This window comes from Haliotis rufescens, unplaced genomic scaffold (assembly GCF_023055435.1).
Source record: "Haliotis rufescens isolate VD_foot unplaced genomic scaffold, xgHalRufe1.0.p SCAF_1, whole genome shotgun sequence".
Lineage (NCBI taxonomy): Eukaryota > Metazoa > Mollusca > Gastropoda > Lepetellida > Haliotidae > Haliotis > Haliotis rufescens.
In genome coordinates, this window is record NW_025963779.1 from 7,488,406 (window position 1) to 7,501,066 (window position 12,661).

A 12,661-nucleotide genomic window follows, 5' to 3' on the forward strand; every position below is an offset into this window, starting at 1 on the left:
TTTAAATCCTTAACGCCTTTAAACTCTTTGGGGAAATGGATTTGGAATGTCTGTTTACAGCACAACATACAAACTTTTAGATAACGACTTTACTTTTATTGTACGGTCAACAGATTGTATAGTACGTTTCACGCAAAGTGTCAACGGAATCAGGGATAAATTGACAGTCCAACACCATTTAGTATTTTTTTTACTGTTGCTATCAATTGAAACAATTTTGCATTTACATCATAATTTTGTATCAAATGATTATATAAAATAGCAGATTACTTTGTGGGACCGTTAAAATTCGTTAATGTATGACAGAAGGAGATCATCCGTTTAAATACTGTAATTCTGAGGGGTTCCCTGCTAAGTTCCCCATAAACCATAAAATTGGGTGTTGAAATGAATAAGACCAGTTACTTTAAAAAAGATTTTCAATTGCATTTTCTCTATTATTTCAAAATTTTCAAAACCCCATATTTCGGAACAGTAGAGAAGGTTTGGCACTACCATAACATCAAACGCCTTCAATAGAAAATCTAATGGTAGGTTAACATTTCGTGCTCTTTTTATAAGGAAGTACATTGCTTTTGTCGCGTTTGCTGTTAGTGATTTCATACAAAACATAAATGTTCTATTTACGTGAAGATTTATACCTAAATATGTATAATTATCAACAATTTCCATTATCTTAGCCCATGACATGACTTTCAAAATCCCAAATAAGGTATCAAAAGGATCCTTTGAGCAAGCAAAGTATATGTATGCCACATAAACACCCTTATCAGCCATGTCACATATACTGGCCACCGTATCCCCATATTTGCCAATGATTAAAACGATGCAATATTCTCTCGGCTTAAACTCAAACCTATCCTCACCGCGATATAACTGGGACACTGTTAAAAGCGGCGTTAAACCCAACTCACTCACCAACTCTTATCCTCAGGAAGACGTACGTCTACGAGAAATATCAATCTCTTCCTCCATCCATGCCTTATTTACCATGGTCAGTTTATTTTCTTGTCATAATCTTAATGTTGTTGTAACCGATGTCATTATAGAAACAAAATACTTGGTTCTGATTGATGACCCTCATATCGTTTTATGATAACTTCTGAGATCTTCTTCCTTTCTCATAACAATGACCACATTCTGAAGTCCTCCCTGACATGGAGTAGCATGACGTTTCGGTCTGTTTCAGTAACGCTCTTAACCATTTATCAGCAACAGAACGACTGAATGTCAGACAAACCAGGGATTGATATTATGAGCAACGTCCCACGTTATTGGGGCACCGTTACAGACACGTGTGTGATTCTGCCGACACGATCATCATTGTAATTTACCATAGTCAGTTTATTTTCTTGTCATAATCTTAATGTTGTTGTAACCGATGTCATTATAGAAACAAAATACTTGGTTCTGATTGATGACCCTCGTATTGTTTCATGATAACTTCTGAGATTTTCTTCCCTTGTCATAATAAATGACTACATTCTGAATTCCTCCATGACATGGAGTAGCATGATGTTTCTATCTGTTTCAGCAAGCCTTTTAACCATTTATCAGCAACAGAACGACTGAATGTAGGCCAAGAGCAGTTTTCCGGCTATACTCGGAGCCAGGCAAACCAGGGATTGATATTATGAGCAACGTCCCACGTAATTTGGGCACCGTAACAGACACGTGTGTGATTCTGCCCACCTGATCATCATTGTAATCGGCTGTTACAATGAGAATGAGATGCCAAGGATTCTGAATAGGAATCCCCACAGGGTTGTCAAAACAGAGTTGAGAATATGGTGTAATTGCAAGGAAGACACGATTAGGAACATTTAAAACGTCCCCCAAAAGTATTAGAATATTGTATAACCAAGTATTACTAATATATTGTGGAAGTATCAGGTTCGCCTGCCCTTATCGCGAACACCTGGTATCATCAAAGAGTTTTAGTGATTTATTCATTTAGTTTCCGTTGTATTTTGTTCGTTTACGTTCAATGGAATCCGTTTCGGCGAATGGTTGAGACTTCTAATTCTCAGGTGTTGACATTTTGTATGTACCAAGTGTTTATTAGATTTTGTAAATGGAACATAAACAAGGTGAACATTTGTCATGCAGTTGTCTTTTCATTGTTACTTTACAATTCGTAAGAAGACAAAAACAAATGTTCTTCATACAATCTCTACGACGTATACAATGTTTAGGTCAAAGGAACAAGAAGAATTGAACAATGGCAACATAGGTTTAACATGCCTAATTAGTCTGATACTCGGCATCTGCTTAGTTCCCAGTGTAGCCTTGACAACCCGGGAGTGGTGTAGACTCATATACCCAGATAGCTGAAGAGGACGAACTTTAACCATGAACTCACGATATACGCTCTTGTGAAATATTTACATCCAACAGCAAACACCGTGTCACTGTAAAGAACTAAAGAAATTGGCACATGGACAAAACCCGTAGTGATAGCGACATTGGATAGAACTTCAGGGACTTTAATCAATGTTGTGGGAATAAAAAAATTGCATTTCATATTTTTTTTAAATCAGTAAATTGAGAAGGAGTATATAACAAGACAAGGAAGCGATTTTCTTTTGTATAGCATTGTGTAGGGGATTCCTTTGGAGATATAACAACGATTCATGGCCCTCTGGTTTTAACCGACTCACAGACCTGACATTCGACTAGAACTGAAGTCCCAAAGTGGGCTTATCTTTTTGCCCTTAATGTTGAGAAGAGTCAGTACATGCTAACGGTCGGTCAGTGACCCGCAATAATCTTGCATCAAGCATACCGCTTCTAATCCGTCCTTACACTGTCCAGAGTCAGTTTTGCTGATGTTACCAGTTCATTAGTCTTTTAGAACCTAACCTCTTGTCTGCCCGACTCCATGGGGCTAACCCTAGTCATAGATATCGACATGGATTGATTTGTTCAATGTTTCTCCTGGCGTTGTGGAATCTTATTCGTCTAGGATTTGTCTTATGTGATGGCAAACCGTATTTAGATGCAATGGTTATATGCACAAAATGAAGACTTAATGTGCACACATGCATGATTACATATAAGAGTAAACACAGGCTCAAAACGACACCCAAGATTTGATGGTACTGATTCGTTTTAAACAAATGAAAACTATGAAACGCGGATGTTTTGTGGGTGATGTGCACCTGCCCTGGCTACTTGTGCTCTTGCTATAAATTAGAAGCATATACACTGCTGCCTAACAGTTCATTCCCCTAACACGCGTTGAGAACGCATGTAACACGCATGTGACACGGGTGCTCATGGTCAACGGGTTGCACACGGGTGTGCAGCGCGTGTGCAACTTGTTGAGCACCCGTTGGTCACTCGTTGCACACGCGTGTGCCATTCGTGTAACACGGGACCGGGTTTCAGGTTAAGTTGGCAAATATATCAAATGAATAGTGAGATAAATCAAAACGGTGAGGTGTGAATCTTGAGTTAATGAGCGGCCATAGACCTGTGTTCACCAGACCATAAACACAAGTCGGCCCGTCTTAATTAGTGCTCGGTTGCTGGACTTTTATGGCATGAACCATTCCACGAGGGTCCAGTCTTGCCATTGTGGCTACCCGACAGTAGAACAGTAGTGAATTTAGAAGCGAGTTTATTCCTAGGGGAACCCCCGAGTTGACACGATTGTCGCGGGTTGGTAAATGTTCGCCATTACTGAAGTGATTGTTTGTGGATCGCGTACATTTTCGTTTTTAAGTTTTGCCGACGTAAGTAATTCCAGGCGACTTCAAATAAATGCCACGTAACATCAGCATTTTTTTCAGTTATATTACGGCAAAATAATTGCCAGCTTTTTGGACTACGTGTAACATGGCTGCTTTTACATTTCTTATACCGGGGATTGACTGCCTCAGTAGTTCATGATCAATTAGAATTTTTATTGTGTAAATAAATCAGTCAAGTTTGCAACAATAGATGAATAGGTTGATAAATTTGGACCGCAGTTACCGATTAACAACTGAAGATATAGAGACAGGAGGGAGTCGATATATAACAAAAGTTATGGTCCTGTTGAGACGATTGACAGTTAGAAGGTTGGAGTAAATGACCCTATATGTTTGGATTTTTACTTGATGTTATTACAATACAAAACAGTGTAGGTTAAGTATATTTTATCCTCTGAATAGTTAAACCTATCCCTGTCACAATGCTGAACTAACGATTACGCCACCTACACTAGAGTAATGCCTCTCACACAGAGGAACTGACATGTAATTGTCAAGAATTGAATAAAAACTGTATAAAATATTGTCATTCTAGATACGTATGCAACTTTATGCTAGGATACATGAATTAACTGTTTGAGTGATAAAGGTTTTGATCTTGTGTAATCGCAAGATACATATTTGATGTTAACGCAAAATCACTGTCAATATTTGAGTGAAGAGAGAGAGAGTGAGTGAATGTTGTTTAAGGCCACAGTCAGAAATACTGAAGCTATATCACAGCGGCAAGAAGATAATGGAGTCTAGGCAAGACAATGTAGTGTTTAGAGGCAAGAAGTAATTATAACAAACAAGCAACGGAGCCTGACTACCTGTTCCAACATAATCGCCCTTCCGACAAGCAGTGGCCTTATTTGATCTAGAGACCCCACCGACATGTTTTGTCAAAATCAGATTAAAATAATTGACCCAATAGAAGGAATTCAATGTTTCAATTAGTAGTTTTTCGGGACACATGTCTACCGTCAATATTTCTCACATCGTAAAACGTTTCTTCATCCAAAACTGTTATATTTCACTTTAAGCCTCTCCAGAACTTCATGGGCCGCTAAAATAAAACATATCTTACTCCAGTTTGGCTTTGGCTATGCCTGGATTATGCAAGATGTTGGAAATGTTAATCTTTATGTCTCAGTTTAAGCAAAGTGTATTTGATTACAACATCCAACGATGGCATTCATCAATATAATCGAACCCAAAGCTAATGGCATATTCAACCTACAAATCAGTTTTACAGACCGAAGTAAACTCTACACTATTGCGCTGTCAAGATTTAGATGTGGCTGTCCCAGTTGATGATCGAAATGGGCAGACGCAAAGGCATGGATTAAGAATGTCGCTTGTGTAGATATTGTCTTCGATTAAATATTAGTTTAGTGGAAAATGAATATCATTTTGCATTTGTATGCCATGCTTTTAATGATTTAAGATATCGATACATTGATTCTAAATACTTTGTAAATCCGTCACTGGAATCATTTGTTCGTCTGATGTCATCTAATCATAAACCTACTATTGTACAGCTATTGAAATTCATATTGAATGCAATGAAATTGTAAAGGTCACTTTATCAGTAATTGTATTTTTGTAATGTTATGTTCTGTGGGACTGTGGCTTTTAACTTGAAATAAAGGTGTTACACTTGTAAAAAGCCTCTCCATATCAGCACAACGTTTAAAACCGAATGTCACTCATTTAACTCAACTGAAAGATCTGGTACCTAAATCAGGGGGTAAGTGCTTTTAGGACATATTTCTACCACCGTTTCCTATTATAAGATTGCATCGCCAGAACATCACAGCGATGTATCTGGTGACTGAAACGTGATTACATTAGTGTGAACTGCTACCGGGAGAGACATCACGTCCGAATCAAGAGTCTGTTCAAACTCCCTGTGTTCTAATGTCCATATATTTTTTATTTTTAAATCGTCCAAATGGTGTAACTTTAATGTATGTGGCAGTTTAAACCAGGTTGCTTGTCATCTTCCGGGCGATTGCCTCTTGTGGTTCACCGTCGACAGTGGCCTGTTTGATTTGTGCGTCCTAGGAAGTGCATTTGTTTAAGAGTCTAGACATGAAGACTTTGGCTACCATCGCCTTCGCTTCATTTATCGTAACAACATGGAGGAAATGCGATAAATCGTCAATGACGAGTCAGCTTGAAAGATGTAGGTCCAAATCCACTGCAGAGGAAAAAACTAGTAGACCCGTCATTATATCAGTCCCCATGATGGACCAATGTTAGTGCAAGTAATGCATGCAGAATTGAAATAAACATCAGATAACATGATGGTGGAGTGAAGAAAATATCGTGTAAACATCTTAATGATATGATAAGGCACAAATGACATCCCGCGCAGCTGAAGAGTCTACAACAAAGTCTTGTTCTCGTGACTGTGTTCAGAAGCAGGCGACAGCTTTTCGTGACTGTCCAGAAGCAGACGACATCTTGACAGATCCTTCGAGGCTTTGATTGGCTTAAACCATTACCCAAGCCAATCCGGTAGGTCGTCTGACCTGAATGGCGTAATTCCATTACACAACCGGAGCTACAGGTACATACACGTAATTACATTAGTATCCGATTAGCAACATCGCCTTCGGGGATATACATCTGCCACGTCTGGGTCATATATACTGTGATAACTGTGCATTATTTATTGCAGAATGTGGGGAATGCCAAACTGGAGATGCCCCCTGCACTCCCAACAATGGCTCACTGTTTTAACTCCCCCAAATACTAGACCGCAATTGGATTTAAACACTTTCATCTTTCATAGCTTTCATTATTTACTCCCAAATGTTGTCAGCAGGCCACAACCAGTCTGACGAATTGTTCGTGATTTGTTAAAGGAATGCTGTGGTGGATGAAAGTCCCACAATTTTCTGAGGATCAGCTTGTCTGAATAAACGGACGTCTCCAATGTCATTTATTAGTGTAGCACCACCACGATAGGTATCATTACTACTTTGTATCCGTCACTTTATACAGGAGTTAATTAAGTTTATTAAACTATAGTTGCACTACTTCAGTGCCCGGCTATAAAATGTCGAAAATTTAACTGAGTTGTGTATTTACTGGCGAGTGAGTGAGGTGATTGGCCAAGTCACTTTGTCTTATCACCTTATCCAATTTAATCGCCTCATGTTACTGGCTAAGAATCAGAAGTTTATACTCAAACAGTTAGAAGCATAATGCAGGGAAATACATCATATGACAATAACATGAAATGATACACAGTTTGGTTATGTAACATACACAAGATGATTCTGTAAGACTGGGCAGGACTGGCAATTGGGCGCTGGAGACCAGGTCTCCTTTGTGGACAAAAAGTTCTGAATCCGAGTGAATATTTTATGTCGCAAATATACCATAAAATTCATTATAATTTCAGTCCAATCAGCATTGATTTTGTACAAATCACACTTTATGAAGATTTCATTAAAACACACTGAAACAGAATGTTAGAAGGAACTGATGGAGTTGTTTAATACCACCTTCCGGAAATCAATGAAAACGGACCCCTTCAAATATGGAAACGCCTCTCAACACCTCTCCTTCAAGCGGGCCCTTTTCTTCATCCGGAGTCTAGCATTCCAACCAACGGGATGTGAATGTGTGTAATGATCCAAATTAGGTCTGCAACGAGGTGAAAATTTGAAATGCCACTTGTAATGTTTAAGCACTGAACTGTTTTAGCAAGGAATTCAATTACAACCGGAGAGGGGTGAAGTTTTCCACATTTCTGACAAGTCTTGAGGAGAAATCGGAATTCATTTTTTTGTACATTTCCTCCGTGGCACCCACACTGATTAAAACTGTCAGTCATCAAATTTGAGATATCTACTTCCCAGAAAATCAAAGTGTGTCCTAATAACCTCTCATTGAGATGCCACAGTTGTATTTGCCTATTACCGACAGACATTACTTAGTTTAGTTTTTATCGGGGATTTCCAATTTTGGTTCAAACATCATTCGATGGACATAAAACTTCCGAGGTTCACACAAGCATTTAAAGAATGATAGTTAAAATCAAATGCAAAGTTTAAAGTTATGTCCGAAAATACCGGTAAGTAAAGCGATATATTTATCGACAGTGTAACAATCATTTCTGAATAGCATGTTTTACATCCCAAACGCATTAACTTTTTAGGGATAATGAATGTGGGATGTCAGTTGACAACACAGCAGGTACACATTTAGATAACTACTTTACTATTACTGTACGATCAGCAGATTGTATAGTACATTACACGCAAAGTGTCAACGGAATCAGGGATAAAATTGGTTGCTAGTAAGCAGTTTGGAGCGAATTAGGCGACTAAATGAAAAAAGGAACCGACCGAGCTTCATTACATGGGAACCCCAATGTCACACTGAGTGTACGCTCTAAACCTGGTGATAATTCATTAATCATGACGCTGTTATCCAAGCCGTTGGAAGGCTTGTTCAAGATCCGATCTCCCGAGTAAATAAAATAGTCAGTCAGACAGACAGACAGACTTTATTTTGACTCAGGCCACATTTGGCCTCTAGCCATGTACACAAGATACATTAGATGTTTGGCGTGGTGGACACACTATTACAATACATTATTGTTTGTACAAAGTTCAGAACTTTGTCGGGGATAAGCAATAAATATGTAATTTAATTGTTGTTTCTTAATTATAAAGAATCACAGACATATAGGCTAAATGTGTTTGACAACCAATATTATCAGACAAATTTGAATACTGATGGGTTTACATAATAATATTTTTCAATAAACAAACATCTCAATTTTCTGTAGAAAGGACAAATTAATACAAAGTGAAATTCGTCTTCCACGTCGTTGATATTACATTTTATACATTTTCTCTCACCTCGGTGAATCCTATTACAACCTTGTCTCAATTAGGGGGGAATGAGCTGATAATCTCAATCTAATTAGTACGACTCTATGATTATATTTTAATACACTACTAATATTCTTTTCTATTCCAAAGATGGGCTTAAAGCCCTATCTGCGGTAGTAACTACCGCACTCTAGTGGGCGGAACTTATACAAGTGATCTGACAGGTCAATATGACGTCATGATAACACATACATTTCATTGGTTAATGCGTAAACGGGTGACGTCATGTAAACACCCACCCACGTGGGCCGTTTGACAACAAGGACGTAAGTTTTAATGGTAATATAAATATCTACTAAACGATCCCAAGACTTTTCAACAAACGCGTACATCTTTGGTTTCAAAACCTACCTGCCATGTCGTCTTCACATCTTCATAAAATGATACCGTGGAATGTCCAACACAGTCCAACACACAAATTATAGTTCTAGATCTCTGGACGAGAACGAAATACGTTTGTCGTGATGCATATGAGCAGTGTAAATGAACAAGAAACATAATATGTGTTGGGGCACCAATCGGTATCCTGTGGTGTATGGTATATCTGCAGTTAATAAATAGCATTTCTCACAATATATACGGCAATCGGTGATTTCAACAATGTTTTTCTTCGTGTGTTCGTCTTGCCTCATCTGGAATCTGGATGACAACGATCGTGTAAAAAAACCCTGGTAATGGTCAACAATATTTTCAAGTGATCAAAGTAGTTTCTTGTCGTTTTTTCATTGCCCAGTAGCAATGTATTTTGGCAAAGTCTCACTTGTCCGATGAAGCTCTTCATGCCGAAGTAGCTCGATCCGTGAAACTTGGCGAGTTCCAGTGACCCAGATCCCTGTTGATTGGCATGCCAAGTGTCATTTGCATAAGGCCATCCATATTGTTTGTATGTGTTTCTATATTACTTATAAAAAAATGTCTTTCAATAATTGTGTAAGTTATTTTATGACATCTCAAAAAAAGGTTTAACACTTGGTACTAGAATCTAGTCTATGAATTAATTTATGATGTAGATCGATTCGCTTTGCTTCGGAAACGAATTTTTAATAAACAACGGAACAAAGATAAAGTTGACCTGGTTCTTTTATGACGTTGCAATGGTAGATCCAGTAGTATTTCTTTTATTAGATCGGAGCGCAATTTTCCACAGCGGCAGCAAAATTGAGACACGAAGACATTATATTATTTCACGTCGAAATGGAGATAAAAATATTAAAATACCGACAGCCTCATAAACTTCGAAACGATGTTCAGATAAATATTTTTTTCACATTAATTCTGTCATGTGCTTGAAAATGGGTTTCAACATTATTTTCATCAAGCTTACATTCAGGTCGCTGGCTACTTCGGCATTAACACATGTTTTGTCTCGAAGCTCAAAGCAACAATGTTTCCCTCAGATACATGTTTCTCTCCATCCATGACGAACATCTGTCATAATGTCAATGCCTCAACAATCTTCCTGGGCAGTTGAATTCAACAATGTAATATACACGGCCTCGTTCACGGCGTCATCGCAAAGATTCCTTCCAAATACCAACCACGTGATCAGGGTTACGACCTTAAAAAATTTAAAATATTTTTTTCCGTGAATATTATTATTAAAAAGTATCCTGTACATGGTACTTTTGGATTGCACTGCGTATTTCTTTTATTACTTTCTAAAACTTTTTGTTTCCCCCTTTCTGACCACGCGATCTCCCAGCAACCACGCGCCATGAGCGCATCGAGTTGCTGCTTACAACTGTCAAGAACTTGTCGCTTGTCTCCAATATGAGCAACAAAACATTTGCACGTGAAGCCTAATTTGACGAAGAGTTGTTCGAGATAATCAGGGAGCCTTTGGTCATTTCGATGATGACATAGGAGACTTTATCGTGGAGAAAGTTCCAATTCAAGATGACATCATTCCGATTCACAACTCGAATCGACAAGATGGCGCCTCTCTTCCCGCCCCTGCAAGTGCAACAGAAACTTTAAAATTCAGTGCCGATTCTTGGGATAAGTGAATCAGTGTCACAGCTAGATTTTATTGTGGAACCAGATGAAGCCGAATATGTATGATCACATTTCTTTTGTCAACCATGCGTGACATGGCACAGGCAATCGCAGTTAGGGAATGGTGCGGCCACCATGTTGCAGAAATTCGTCGATTCGAACACATTGCTTCTGGACTGAGCTAAATAAACGAAGTGTTTGGAGAGATCGTAGATACTTGGACTTGAAGAAACGGAATTAAACGTTGCAGCAGATGTAGGATTGGTGTGGACAAAACGGGAAAGGGATCCCAGAATGTATTTTAAAACTTGTGCGCGAAGTGTATCCAAATATACCCCGAACAAAAAATACATGGGACAAGTGTGGATCAAATGATCAAACTCAGTTTTGTGTGTGAAAATTCTGTGAAAGAAAAGGAAATTCATAATTAAAGTTGTCTTGGAATATGTGTGTTGGAGTTTTCGTTTATCGTAATTACAATATTATCTGGATACGCCTTCTGTAGGTCTAAACATCAAGTATATTTCGTTACTTATTTACCAGTTGCTTATGTGCATTGTTATGTTGATACACATGACATATTCATCTATTGTAGTCTATTGTAGAAATATTGGCGGAACTACTGGTGCTTCAAATTAGGCCCCTTCCTAAACACTAGTTGAAAAATCTGAGTAATAATTTAAGTTTTATCAATATAAACTGATTATTGTATGGCACAAATCTAACTGTTGAATGCAAATGACCAAAACTAAACAAATATCTGTAATTTTCGGATTTAACTGAAAGAATCGCGTCGTCAATTTCGTATTTATGTATCGTTACTGTTACATTAACCGAAACTGATGTTCTGCTGCTGTTTTGCAGTAAAAATATACAACACAATACACTTTGACCACAAATGCATTGAATGTGTCACATGTACACATGACCATGTGCTTTGCTATTTATAGCGCAACCGTAAATAAGCTCCGCCCAATGTGACTGATGCAGACGCCAAACACGATCGATTCGATTTTTTATGATAAAACTACAGAAAATGTATTGACTTATATCTTGATATGGAGCCATTTGTTGTATCCATGGTTTCCCCAACTTCCCATATACCTACACATTACTAGTACTATCCTTACACCCAGAATCAATTTACAAAATTTATGGATGTACACTCTCAATACAATCAGCATTTTTTCCATCCCCACACTTCACAACCATAATGTAATACTGGTAACACACATATGTCAAATAGATTCCATATCTAGCCTAATTATTTTTTTTATCTCACTTTTTAAAGCATTACATACCTTTTATCCCTTTTCTGATAACATTTTGGTAGCTGGAGTAAGATTACCATTTGACACCATTAAAAATCCCAAATATTTTTTAGTGAAAGGGATTCATATAAAAACTGTATAAAATGTCTAGTAGTTGATATGATTTTCTGAAAATTACAACGTTTTGTCAATATTGTCAGTCAACCCCCATTTGTTACAGAAATGAACAACTTGAAAAGTTGAAAATAGTTGATGATAAATGCACAATAATGTTTAGAATGCTGAACTCTATTACGTATTTTTCAACTGCAGTCCATGAGATGATTTTCAAAATTCCTAAAAAGGAATCAAGAGAATATTTTCAGCAAGCAAAGTAAATTCATGTTACTTAATACCATAAACACGTTGGTTTTAGGACACCTTGAACTTGTCAGGGTCATTCACATCCATTTCACGATGCATTTTACGCTAAGGGTCAGCGTTCATGTTAATTTGGTAACGTTTTAAGTTCATACTTTATACAACAACTCAAATTAAATCTGAAGCTAATTGCGTCATGCATGGTAACCATTTGTTGTCGTATGGAAATATCATATTTTAATATTGCGCTAAAACATTCAAATATTGTTCTGAAACTTAGTGAACCTGTTCATATTCATGACAACTAGACTTTTCCATCTTAACTATTTGACATGATAAGATTAAGTACATAAGTATGGCAAAATGAGGGACAGAGGCCATT